Source organism: Sturnira hondurensis, unplaced genomic scaffold (genome assembly GCF_014824575.4).
Source record: "Sturnira hondurensis isolate 20B ecotype Veracruz unplaced genomic scaffold, ASM1482457v3 Scaffold0005563, whole genome shotgun sequence".
Lineage (NCBI taxonomy): Eukaryota > Metazoa > Chordata > Mammalia > Chiroptera > Phyllostomidae > Sturnira > Sturnira hondurensis.
The window spans coordinates 1,857,393-1,872,030 of NW_028078194.1; the positions used below are offsets into that span (position 1 = coordinate 1,857,393).

A 14,638-nucleotide genomic window follows, 5' to 3' on the forward strand; every position below is an offset into this window, starting at 1 on the left:
GCGCGGGCCTGCGAACCACACGATCGTGGTTTCGATTCCTAGTCAGGGCACATGCCTGGGTTGCGGGCCAGTTCCCAGCAAGGGACTCATGAGAGGCAACCATACATTGATATTTCTCTCCTACTCTTCCCCTCTAAAGATAAATAAATTAAATTAAAAAAAAAAAAGAATAAACCAGGGAGTTTTTCCTGGTCAACATTTTGTTGAAAATCATTCATGTAGACATGTATCCTAAGGATAGAGCTCAATGAATTTTGCAACAAATAAATGCTCCGTGTAAACTGCATCTGGTCAAGAAATAACATGACCAGTAACCTAGGAGATTTTTTAAGAGCAGGTTCTGGGCTAAGGGCCATCATTTTCCACGGACTGAGTCGGTATGTTTAAAGCATAGGTATCTGCATGGGGATGATGATGATAAAGAAGAAGAATATATTTTAAATGAAACTAATAATTTTTAAAAATGGGATTATGATACAGATGGTCTTTGCTCAGAGAATCAATGAACAAAGTATAATATGTCACCTATGTTATGGAGGTGTGAACAAAAAGGAGCTGTGTAATAAATAAATTAACCCAAAGTAACTTCACAGGGTTATCTGATAATAAATTCCTACCTGAGCAGGCCATGGTGGGTAGTCATGTCCCAGGCCTATAGAGGTTTTAGCTTCACCTCAAGCAAGACTTGCCCATCTAGGTTTTAACGTGTAAAATAAAATATACAGAAAAGGGGCAAGATCTTCCACCTATATTCTCTCTGGGTCTTATACCTTAAAAAGGATGGTCCTTTAACAATACAGATATGATGATGGTATCCTGATAGCAAACACAAAGTCCCTACCCCTTACCTAGATTACAGTAAAGACAGGCCTTAAGCACAAAATCACCACGAAAGCAAAGGTGTAAACGCAACCTGTGATGTGCAGGAGAGGTAAAGCTCCCACTGTCATGAGGACACATAGCAGGGTGACCTGGCCAAGTCTTAAACTTTAGCAGATTAAATGATATTTAAGCTGAATCCTGAATATTGAGTAGAAGTTAGCTAAGGTGGGTGTGGGTGTGAGTGTAGAGGGGGTTTTCTTAGTCTGTCCTATATTTTAAATATGGTAGCGCTTCCTAAATACTTGCTGAACGAAAGAATAAGTTGACTCTGAATTTCTCAGTAGGGCAAATCAAATGTAAGGAAATTATTCACTGGCATAAGCCATTGGAGAAAGGTTAGGCCAATCTCTTTACTGCCCTATCTCGGTTGCTTTTCTCTCTGGTGATGAAGTATTTTCTACTCAGTACTCTTGTTGCCTATTTAAATTTTATTTTTTTTCCAGTCAACAGAGATGGAAAAATAGCATCGACAGCTGCCGCTACCAGTAATAACTTCGTGTACAGGATGAAGCACAGCCACAGGAACAAACTTCCTGTCAGTCACTAATAGTCATTGAGCACCTACTAATTATGATTTGGTGAAGGTAGGGGAGTATGGCCACCTAGAAGTTTGCTAAGCTATGATCAGAATAACCCCAGGCATAATTTCAGGAATGGACCTGGGTTTAGCAAAATTATAAGTCACTATCTGATATTTATTGAGTCCTTCTATGCCATACACCGTACTAAGCACACTAAGTGCCATCTTCTTTTTTATTGTTATTCTAATACAGTTGCCTCAGTTCCACCCCCCCCTTGCCCTCCTCTACCCATCCCACCTCCTGCTCCCACAGTCAAAAAACTATGGAACCTGTTTTGCATGTCATCCTTGCGCAGGGGCCATGCTATTCTCTGTAGCGTTCCAGTGTCAGTATATGTGCTGCCAATGCAAGCACCTACGTGCCACCTTTTTCATCGCTACAGTAGCCATGTGAGTGGGGTACTGTGAGTTATTATTCTCATATTCCAGACGAGGGAACAAAGGTTAGAGAGGTTCATTCACTTGCTGAAGTTCACACAACAGAAAACGTATAACTGACATTTGAACTCAGCTCTGGGTGGTTCTTGAAACTGCATGATTCCTCACTATGGTGCCTCCCAAAAGGTGGTGTTCATCCCGTTACCTGCAGACTTTGCACGGTGGTTGCAAACACCTGATACACTATTCCCCTGTCTGCAGAGCATTGCCTTTCATAACAATTATTGGGTCCCTTTATTTCTTACTAAAATTGTTTGCAGCCTAATTATTTTTAAATGATGTCACCATGTGCAAGCTACTGTTTCAAGTCCTAAGGCTACAGGGATGAGCTGGGCAGAAGAGTCCCACCCGTCACAGTGCATACGTTCTCGGGGGCATGGACAGGAGATGACGGGGAATAAGCAGGTACAAGTAAATAAGTATAGACTTTACTAAGTGACATAAAAAATAAATAAGGTGAAGGGAAAGAGAATGACAAAGCAGGGGCAATTTAAATGAGGGTAGTTCAGGAAGCCTCATTGGTGCTGGTACCTGAGGGTTGAGAGATTGAGATGAGATCTGTCATGTAAAGTGATTTGGAAGAGCATCCCAGCATGTGAGAGAGGGAAAATAGTATGTATAATCTGTGTGTATGTGTATGTATATACGTGTGTGTATTCATGTGTGTGTGTATTCATGTGTGTGTGTATTCATGTCTCCAGAACTAAAGTCCCAGTGTTTGGGGGATGCTGGTGACAACCTCTGAGTGTGATGGCAGTGGTAGGGCGAGTCTTCTGTTAGGGCCCCAGCATTCAGGGTATTCAGATTTGTCATGTAGCTTCCCTGTTTTCCAGGTAGAATTCCCTCTGAATAGTGAAGGTTCTGTAGCTGCAAATAATAAAAGTGACTTTAAGTCATTTCAGCATTGAGGGAACTGGGTGGAAAGACTGAAGGAACAACCTCTAGCCTGGGCTCCCTGCAGTGCCTCCCCACATTTTACCAAAATTAGCTTACTAAAGAAGAGGGCTGCTAGTTCTGGTTCAAGAGCAAAACGAGAAGCCAGGAGACTCACTACTCTTACGTAGCACTATATATTGGCCAAAAGTCATTGAATTGTGCACTTACATTGATGAAACTGATTGTATTTAGGTTATAACTTAGGAAAGCTAACCCAGAAAATAAAGGATAGAATTGGAGAGAGCTGGATGTGGAGGTACATTAATATGTATAACGTTTTAACATTATATAATGATTTTTTGTATACCGATATTTTTACATATTCCTATTAAAACAAAAACCATGATCATTTCAAGAAGCCAGTGAGATACATAAGATATTGTGTCCATTTTCTATATGAGGAAAATGGACCCGCAGAGGTTTGGTAAGTGGTTTGCCCAATATCATACAGCCGCTGAGTAGATGAGGCAGAATTTCTTCCACATTTCGCCTCTGCAGTTTTCAAATACTTAAGAGTTGCTTGCGAAAACCGAAGGAGAGAGAAGCATCACTTTCATAGAATACAAAAGTTCTCCCACATGCTGGTCTTCCATGACCTGGAATAAAAATGAAAAAAGTGATAACTTAAATCACAGTAACTAGAACAGAACCTCTGAGAAGCAACGGAAGTTTTAAAATATCCCATCTTTGACTGCCATGCTCTTTCAAGTTGTGCTAACACTTGAGCTTGGACTCTGTTGGGAATGCAGTGTTCTACATCTCCTGTGTTTACCAAGGTCTGTGATCCCGCCTTTCATGTGTGCTCAGAGCCTTCGCCTGCTGTCCTCTTGCTGTGCTCAGTCAGGCCAGAGGCCTGGCTCCTGCAGCCCGTCTTTCTCAGGTCCCTGCTGTCTTCCTGCTGGCTGAAGTCCATGGGAGGCGCTGGTGAGAGAATGGCAGGATTCTCCTCTCCTCCCTTCTTTACCCCTGGCGGCATCTTCAAAGCCGCTGCCCCTCTTCTGGGGTCTCCTTGATTCTGTCTTTCACTGGGTGATCTTCACTCCTGGGCCCCAATTACGCCACTTTTTCTTTTCTTTTTTGAAAGAATATTTCTTTCTTTATTTTTAGAGAGCGGGGAAGGGAGGAAGACCGACAGTCCCTCCCTTTGGACATCCAGGTTGGCTTCTCTTCTCCTGATTGGACCTTGAGCGATAGATCATCTGTGATATTGACTCAGTATTAGACCTAGGACCATTGCTGGAAACGCTGTTAAGGCTTTAACCACTTCACTTTACATCCCTTTATAGCCCACCTCTCAGGCACATCTAGACATGACATCCATTATTCCATTCTCGGTTTGGCCAGGAATTCCATTCTATTTGTGTCAGAAATACAACCCTTAGAAAACTACAATTTATTTATCAAATCAGTTGGTCTGTGATCATCTAACAGCTGAAATAATATGTTTAATAGGTCTGGAATCTCTGAATAAACATTTAACTGCCCATTTGTCACACAACATTTAGCATATTAAATTAGTATAGTGGAGATTTTATTAGTGGGCATAATTAACACTAATTTCTGTAATAAATAACTGCAAAATATGAGTGGCATAACATAATAAGTGCTTATTTGTAGCTCACAGAGAGTTGAATGTGGACAGCTGGGGCAGTCTGCTCTGGGCAGTCACTTGGAAACCTAGCGTTGCCCTGGATGTTGACATCCAGCTAGCAGATGAGGAGCAGAGAGAACACTGAGGGTTGTGGGCACGTTTTCGGTAACAGGTCTAGGAGCAACATGTATCGATCTGGTCCACATCTCACCGGCCAGAACTCAATCATGTGGCCCCTACCTAACTGCCAGAGAGGCTGAGAAATGTAGTTTGATTTAATGTATATGAGAAAAAAGAAATGACCTTGGAAAATGCATGGTCAGTCTCAGCTGCCCTTCTGGTCAATACATTTGTTTCACTCTTCCTTCCATAGATAAACTAAACTCTTCCACCACCACCACCCCTAACCCCCAGAACATTATCCAGAGCCAAGATGATGCTCAGTCATCTTCATCTGGTCTACGTGTGGTAATTTTTTGGTTGATTAAGTTATAAACTGAAAAGAAGAGGCATTGGGAAATGTCTTTTACTGGACTCTGTTTCCCCTCTATGATAGGAATTATTTTGTCCATATTTTTCTCTGTCTGCTGGTTCCACTCTTTGGGACTTCTCTTTTGATTATTCTCCATGGCAATACCTGAAGTGACTGAAGAGAAGTAAGTTATCTCTGGGGCTATGCAGATTTTGGAGTCAGCTTCCTCAAATGGAAAGCTATGGTCCAAGGCTGTTCCTTGTTTTAGGCCTTGGCTAGTCTTTGTCCCAGGCTTTCGTTTTCTTTGGAAATAATCTTTCCTCATAAACTTGACAGGCTTCTCATTGATTTCCTTCTACACAGTTCTTATGGCACAAACTACTGTCCTAGACATACTTCTCAGTCTTCTTTGTCTATTTTTCCCTTTTCCTTATGTTTCTCTCAACTTAATGGCAGTCACCTGGATGCTGTCCAGATTGAGTGGGAAGGCCACAACTTGAATGGCATCTTTGCCATAAGGTGGTCAGTCCTTTAGCAGGTCTTTGCTGCTCACAGTTTTCACAATGTTATTTCCTATTATTTGGGGTCTAGGAGACTTCAAGACCTCAAATTTATGTAATTTTCCTGTTTTATTTCTCCTGTACACTGCCTAAAATTGCCAACCAACAATGGCCAGTATACACAGACAGTTTGGTTCCTTCCGACTGCTTCTCTTGGAGCTGACAGACCAGTAAGAATGTGGCTGACTCGTAAGTTATTACGAGCAAGGATTTTTGTCAAATGTTTTGCCATTGCACAGTCTGGATTGCCATCTTTTCTGCCTCTGCAGTCAGTTTCCTTCATTCCCACCACTGGCATGCTGAGCCAGGATCACTTATTTTGGATTTGCGTTTTCCTAGTGCCCTACTTGAAGGTCCCATCTGGGGCGTTTTCATTATAGTAGTAATGCTAGACCCGTAAAATGAACTTCCAAACCTTGGTGTCTTAAGACAAAGACATGATGAAGTTAATTTCTCACTCTGTAATCCAGTGTAGGTAGGAGAAGGGGGTCGAGAAAAAAACTGCTTCATGCAAACAAGCAGAGCCTAAGCTAACAGGAGCTCCCTCATCTCTCATGCATGACTCCCATTTTCCCTGAGCACAGACAGGCAGCTAGCAGCTGGGAGAGCATAGAAAGCATGGATGATCACACAGGATGTGTTAGAAGCCAGCTCTGTGAGTGACACATTTTGGCAAAAGCCTTGGGATTGGCTCTGATGGTCCTGTGGAGTCATCACTGTCCTTTAACTGGTCCACGTAACTAGGGAGTCCAGGCTTCCCTTACGGACTGCCTTACATGCTAAACCCGAGAACTAGAGGCCAGGGTTAAGGCCATCTGCAGTTGCACTGAGAGATACAAGATGTGGTTCCTTCAAATAAACCACCAGAAGAAGGGAAAGGAGGCATTGGAAAGTCAACCCAATAGGTGTTTACTATGCAAGCTTGAAAACTTGACTGACTTGAGTCTGCTCACTATTCATAGAAGGAGCATAGGAACAAATAGGAGAGAATGATGGACAATAACCAGCTAAAGCAGGGCCAAGGCATCATTCCCCACTTTCTTGTGAAAATATTTCCCTTCACCTACCTGGCCTCCTGCATCACGAAACTACCAGGGTACATACAGCATCCCAGGACATTTATATTGACTCCCTGCCTTGAAAAGACTATGTATCTTCTCTCCATGACAAGTCACCACATGGAATAGTCTTCCCTTTCCTACCTCCAAGCTTCTCTAGGGGTTATGCTTAGCAACTCCCAAACACGGTCTCATGGACACAGTAACTCTCACATAAAGCAAAAGAGAGTGGAAATGCAAGTGGCAGGTGGAAAAGAGGAAAGAATGATAATACAACCCAACTGAGGGAAACACAGGGCTCCCAGAAAAACGTTTTACTGTTTGACATTTTCCCCTTTTGTTATTTATTAAATTGCCTCCCAGACCTGCTAAAGGACAGGAAAATCTTGGACATTACTTTTACCACAAAGCAGAAGTTGAAAGATCCAAGTAGGTTACATGAATAAGTTGAGAGGGAACCAGTACGAATGCCGAAGAGCAGCACACTCTTTCCAAAGAGAGCAGGAGCTATTGAACACCAGCTAACTGTTGTCAAGTGGGAATGTAGGCCCAGGGTTGCCAGGTCGGACTTTTCAAGAGAAGTCAGAAATCTAGATTCTTAAATAAAATCTCATTATGTTTAATGTTCACGTGATAGTCTCAGAGACTGTCTCGAATGGCCCTTGGTATCTGTGCCCTGGTGTGGCCATTTAACAAAGTGCATCGTTGTATCAGGGCTGGTCTGAGTGACCAATAAAATATGGCAAAATGGATGGTATGTGACCTACTTCTGAGGTTAGGTCATAAAGGATATGGAAGGCTGCCTCACTTTCTCTGGGATTAGGCACTCTGGGGGAGGGAAGCCAGTCACTCGGAAATGAGGACACTGCAGCAGGCTTTGAGGGGGCCCACATTGGGCTCTGGCCAGTGTGGCTCAGTTGGAGCATCACCCTACACACCAAAAGGTTGGGAGTTCAATTCCCCGGGTGGGGTGTATGTGGGAAGCAACCAATTGATGTTTCTCTTTCACATTGATGTTTCTCTCTTGCTCTCTCTGCCTTCCTCTAAAATTAATAAACATATTTAAAATTTTTTAAAGAGGCCCACATGGGGAGTAACTGAGATCTCCCACCAGCAGCTGTTACCTCCTTGCCGACTATGTGAGTGAGCCAATCTCTAGTCAAGACTTCAAATGGTAGAGCCCTAGCCAATGTCATGTCTGAAAACTCAAGACACTAAGACACTGAGTAGAATAGGTGTTTATTGCTTTAAGCCACTGAGTTTAAAGATATTTAGTTGCACAGCAATAGATAACTAATTTTTAAAGTTAAAAATTTAAACACTGTGCAAGTGAAAAAAATTTTTCTTGGGCTGAATTCAGGCTACCTGCTTATAATATCTATAAAGAGGAAAGGAAGAAAGAGTAGGCTCATGTTTTCTGATTCTTGCTTGCTTTGAATTGAATTTTTCAACCACAATGAATCCAAGAAGGAGACTGATTTAATAAAGAGTCATTTTATTTCCAGATTCAGTTACATTTGTGTTCAAATGTGATTACACCACTTAGTGGTTATGAGACTGAAAAATTTACTTAACCTCTTTTGGGTACAACTTCCTCATTTGTAAAAGGGGAATAATGATAGAAGTACTTCTCTTTTTTTTTTTAATTTTATTTATTTATCTTTAGAGGGGAAGGAGAGGGAGAGAAACATCAATGTATGGTTACCTTTCCTGTGTCCCAGTCCCCTGCTGGGAGTTGGCCTGCAGGGAACTGGCCTGCAACCCGGGCATGTGCCCTGACTGGGAATCGAACTGCGATCCTCTGGTTCGCAGGCCTGCGCTCAATCCACTGAGCTACACCAGCCAGGGCCTTGATAGAAGTACTTCTGACGAAAAATTGTGAAATGCTCTGAAATGGGGATAAAAAAGCACTGGTGGGTGTTCTCTCTAGTTAACCCATTCAGACTATCTCTGCATTTTACTGTCTTTGAGTTGTCCATGGTCTATAGGTTGTAGAAAACAGGGTAATGCAGTGATTCTAGGACATGGATGTTTGATAAATTGCTTGAACTAATATAAATATCATGTAATTGTGTCTAGTGGTGTGTAATTGATTATTGTCCTCTGACTGTACATCAGTTTTGCACCTATAAAGTAAGTTCATTTTAGCATTCTGATGGGTAAATGTACTTGTCTGCTCTTTGGCTTCTCATTTGAGCAGGTTGTAACATCTTATTTAACTCATCATTAGTTGATATGTTAAATACAATCACACACATGTTCATTTTATATTTGTATGTGAATCATAATTCAGATTTTAAAAATTTATCCCCCAATAGACTTCAGAGTATTGTTATGATGACTAATTAATCAGTACAGGTGTGCACATGGGTGTAAAGTGCTGTGTCCTGAAACCACAGATTCCATTGTACCTTTAGGGAACTTTCCCTGGAAAGCGAAAAGTCGAATTGAATACCATGCTGTCTCATACCATTGACCATATTGTCCTGATCTCCATTATGTTGATTAGTAAGGTCCACTGAAAATCCAGCTTGCCTGCATGCTCCTGCTCTGAGGCCTTTATGGCCATAGCTGGGCCCAAGCATCCCCCCACCCCAGATAAAACTACTAAAGGTGTGATGGTACAGTTCTGCCGCAGCATGGGCTGATTAGTTAGTCAAGCCCTTAGGATAGTTTCTGGCACACTGTGCTCAACAATATTGGCTCATTTTATCATGATAAGGAAAAAGGCAGCCACAAACCATTGATAATGCAAGGTCACAATTAGGTGAGACAGAGGACCATTGGCCTACCTGTTCTACCTATTCTCGTGTTCTAAATAAACAGTTCTCTGAGACAACAGCTTTGTAAACCAGAACAGCAGTCAAAATTCTAACATAGCAATTATGAAGAAGACCTCAGAAAAATCATCTAACCTCTCCTGTGCCCATGCCAATGGTGATACTGCTGTGGTCGTTGTGAAGGCTTGCAAAGGTAACATCCATGACAGGAAGGTAGTATCAATGATCTAGGCAGGCTGTGGATCTGCAAACAGATTTACAAAGCACATGTGTGACTGTTCTTCCAAATTCTGAGGCTACTAGCCGGTAGCAGAAATTTTGCCTTAAGCGGGCCAGGTATAAGAAACAGCCAGCTATCCATCCATTTTTGTTTGAGAAGGAGATCAACTATTTGATAGAGATAAATTTTTTTTTAAGAGCAATAGAACAAACCTGATGATAGACAGAAATAGATGCTCTGGCTTGGCATCAGAGAAGCAGTATGGAATGGGACGGTTCTCTGGAGGGGTAGTTCCCTGTAACTGTTGCCAAATCCAGAATTTTCTAAGAGTCGCAAGAAATCTTAATTGTTATATGATATTTATCAGTTCAAGCAATTTCTGAAACATGCCAGTCAAAACATATCTGACAATCTTTGTGACCTCTCCTTAGGCCACGATGGTTTGGATGGGCTGTTTGGGTAGCAAATACCTGGTGACACTCAGCTCAAGTTGCTTATCACTGCTGAAACCCTTTTACTGGGGTGAGCAAAGGACGAATTGCCAGATAACTGCCTGTTTATTTGTGTTGGTCAAGCTGGAGTTGTTAATACGTGAGTGAGACTTGTGACTCTCTCGTCACTCTGTTTCACCTCTCACACCAACCTTTGTCCATCACAATGTGTAAATGTGAAAAGGGTTTCAATATGCACATCCTTTCAAAAAGCTTTGTACTCTAGAAAATAGATGACTTTGGAGTCATATCTAGATTTGAATCCCAGCTTCATTGCTTGAGAGCTAAGTGACCCTGGATAATCTGCTTCAAGTCTCTGAGTCTCAGCTTCCTCATTTATAAAGAGATTAACAGCTGCACAAGAAACCAGGATCCTTTTATCTTTTGGCTCTACCATCTTTAATGTATGGCATTTAGCCCTTAGGTTACAAGGTGGCTTCTGCCTCCACAAGCACTGCTTTTGAGTTCAAAGCAGGAAGAATGGAGGAGAGTGAAGGTTAAAAGGCACATACTAGGTAAGTATGTCTCTTTTATAAAATGCAGCAGTTTTCATAGATGTCACATCTAGCAGACTTTTGCTTATTGGCCATATTATCCACTCTTGGTTGCAGGAAACTCAGGAAATAAAAATTTCTTTTTTTAAGCTGGGCACATTTACATTTACATATGCAGCAAAGTTCTACTGCTTTGAATAAAAAATTCAGCTATAAAGAAAATCAGGTACTGGGTTAAAAAAATCCCGGCAGTATCTGTGGAAGAGATGAATAATCCTAGATATTATGCTTACATTAACTTTTATCTCAGCTAGGTTCTCTCTTTTGTCTTCATATCCAAAACTCTAGGCATATGGGACGGGGGTGTACAGTCATTCTGGTTTCTTCCCCATTTAATTGGTACATCAGAAGTATATTCTTCCCAGGTAGATTTTATAAAAGGCTAAAAAAAATTTTTTAAAGGAAGAAAGCACTTTTTTATATAAGTAACTATGTCAAGAAAGTAATTTTGAGTCTTCTTTCTGCTGAATATTAATAACAAGAACCATTTTTAACAATAACAAGAACCATTTTTATCACAATAATAGCTACAATTTACTAAGCATGAACTTCTGTGTGTCAGACACTGTACAAAGTGCTTTATGTTTATTTTATTCATCATAAAATCTCTATAAGGCAGACTCCATAATCCCTACTTTGCCGAAGTGGCAATTGATGCCCAGAGAAGTTAATTTGCTTGAAGTCGTACAGCAAATACACAATGGAGACAATATTTGGATTTGGATCTTTCTGATTATGAAACTTCCGCTCTTAGTCACCAGACTATACTCAGATTGCAAGATGTGTCCCACCTACTTCTGGGGAGCCTTTCCGAACTTATTCTGAAGTTCAGATCTTGGTCTCACCATTTGGCCAAGACTACAACAATAATTTTTGGAGGTAAGAATCATCAATGGATGTAAAATTAGTGGAACAAAGTTTGATGGCTAAGAGGATTTATGCATATTTTCAGAGCATCTTCACAAAAGATATTTATTAGTTATGTAGAAAATAGAAGTAACTTACAGTGGAGAAATCAGGCACATATGACCATAATCAAGTAACCATAGTTAACTTCACTAGTAATCAGACATATCAACATCACATGACTCTTTAACCGAGGATGTAAAAGATCTGTACTTAAAAAATTGTAAGACACTGAAGAAAGAAACTGAAGAAGATACAGATACGTGGAAGCATATAGCGCGTTCATGGATAGAAAGAAGTAACAGCATTAAAATATCCACACTACCCAAAGCAATCTGTAGATTCAATGCAATTCCTAATAAGATACCAATGGCATATTTCACAGAGCTAGAAAAAATATTCCAAAAATGTATATGGAACAACAAAAGACCCCAAATAGCAACAACAACCTTGAGAAAGAAGAACAAAGTTAGAGGAATCATGCTACCTGATATCAAACTATATTACAATGTCATAGTAAATAAAACAGCATGGTACAGGCATGAAAACTAACATATAAATCAATGGAACAAGAGAGAGAGAGAGCCTTGAAATAAATCCACACCTTTATGGTCAATTAATATTTGACAGAGGAGGCAAATAAGTTAAAGATAGTTTATTTAATAAATGGTGTTGGGAAAATTGGACAGATATATACAAAAAAAATTAAACTAGACCGCCTTCTTACTCCATACTCAAGAATAAATTCAAAGTGGATTAAAGACTTAAATGTTAGACTTAAACTATAAAAATCCTAGAAGAAAACATAGGCAGTAAAATCTTGAACATTTGTGTTTTTTTAAAGATTTTTTTGCCCTGGCTGGTGTAGCTCAGTGGATTGAGCGCGGGCCTGCAAACTGCCCAATTGCAGTTCGATTCCCAGTCAGGTCACATTCCTGGGTTGCAGGCTGGTTCCCTGCAGGCCAACTCCCAGCAGGGGACACACCAGAGGCAAACATACATTGATATTTCTCTCCTTCTCTCCTTCCCTTCCCCTCTAAAGATAAATAAATAAAATATTTTTTAAAAAAAGATTTTTTTTTAATTCTTAGAGAGAAGGGAGGGGAGGGAGAAAGTGAGGGAGAGAAACATCAATGTGTGGTTGCCTCTCACAAGCCCCCTACTGGGGACACAGCCTGCAATCCAGGCATGTGTCCTGGCTGGTAATTGAACCAGTGACACTTTGGTTTTCAGGCTGGTACTCAATCCACTAAGCCACACCAGCCAAGGCTTGAACATTTCTTGTACTGATATTTCTTCTCATATATCTCCTTGGGCAGGGAACACAAAAGAAAAAATAAACAAATGTAACTACATCAAATTAAAAAGTTTTTGCACAGCAGAGGAAACCATCAACAAAATGAAAACATAACCCACTGAATGGGAGAACATATTCACCAATGATATATCTGATAAGGAGTTACTATCCAAATTTGGTAAAGAAGTTTGGTCCTGGCCATATAGCTCAAGTAGTTAGAGCATCCTCCTGATACACCAAGGTTGCAGGTTCGATCTATGGTCAGGGCACATACAAGAAGCAACCAATGAATACATAGATAAGTAGAACAACAAATCAATGTTTTTTTCCCTCTCTCTCTAAAATCAATCAATAAAAAAAGGCTTAAAATTTTATAAAGAACTTAATACCAAATAAATAAACAATCCAATTAAGAAGTGGGCAAAAGATCTGAGTAGACAATTCTCCAAGGAAGACACACAGATGACCAACAGACATATGAGAAGATGTTCAATGTCATTAATCATCAGAGAAATGCAAATTAAAACCACAATGAGATATCACCTCATACCTATGGGAATGGCTATCATCAGTAAGTCAACAAACAGGTGTTAGCAAGGATGTTGAGAAAGGGATGTGGGAATGCAGTTTGGTGCAGCCACTGTGGAAAACAGTATGAAGTTTCCTCAGAAAAGTTCTTATGACTCAGTGATTCCACTTCTGGGAATATATACCCAAAGAAACAACAACAAAAAAATCAATTTGGAAGAATATATACACCTCTTGTTCATTGCAGTGTTATTTACAATAACCAAGATTTGGAAGCAGGCCAAGTGCCCATTGGTAGATGAGTAGATAAAAAAATGTGTTACATATACACAAAGCAATACTACTCAGCTGTAAAAAAGAAGGAAATCTTACCTTTTTGCAATAGCATGCATGGAACTGAAGGCTAAGTGAAATAAGCAAGTCAGAGAAAGATGAATACCATATGATTTGGGTCATATGTGGAATCAAATGAATGAGATAAACTAACAAACAAAACAGAAACAGATTCATAGATACAGGAAACAGCCTGACAGATCTCAGAGGGTAGGGGGATAGGAGAGCTCAGAGAAAACGGTAAAAGGATTAAGCAAAAAAACAAAAAAAAAACCCACAAAAAATCCTCATAGACACAGACAATAGTATGGTGATTACAAGAGGGAAAGGAGGTTGGGATAGGTAGGTAGCAGGGGGATAAATGGTGACAGAAGGAGACTTGACTTTGGATGGTGAACACATTATTTTATTAACCAATGTCACCTGAATAAATTCAATAAATTTTTTAAAAAATCACACGACTCCTGAAATGCACTGAAAAGGGCAGAGTATAACTTCTCTCTATTCTCACCAAAAAATGCATAATCTAATCATGAGGACATCAAAAACACCCAATTTGATGTCAACTTCTGGCCAAGATGGAGGTGTAGGTGAATACACTGTGACTCCTCCCACAACCAAAAGAAGGATGACGACAAATTCAAAAACAAAAAACAATCAGAACTGACAGAAAATCAAACTGTATGGAAGTCTGACAACCAAGGAGTTAAAGAAGAAACATTTATCTGGACGGGTAGGAGGGGCAGAGACAGGCAGCAAGTTGGAGAAGACTAGAGGCAAGGTGGTGGCTCGTGGAGCAGGCGATCTGACCTTTGCGTGTGGATAAACCAGGAGGAACAACTGGGGAGTGACACAGACCGAGCAACCCAGGGGTCCAGCATGGGAAATAAAGCCCCAAAACCTCTGACTGAAAAAAATCTGTGGGGGTTGAGACAACAGGAAAAACTCCCAGCCTCACAAGAGAGTTTGTTGAAGAGACCACAGGGTCCTAGAATGGACACGAACCCACCCA

The 14,638-nt window shown here is 40.6% G+C and overlaps 1 pseudogene; it reads right to left on the reverse strand.

The window, feature by feature from the left end:
- Positions 1 to 1,717: 1,717 nt before the first annotated feature.
- LOC118988038 (uncharacterized) lies at positions 1,718 to 1,817 on the reverse strand (annotated as a pseudogene).
- Positions 1,818 to 14,638: the final 12,821 nt, after the last annotated feature.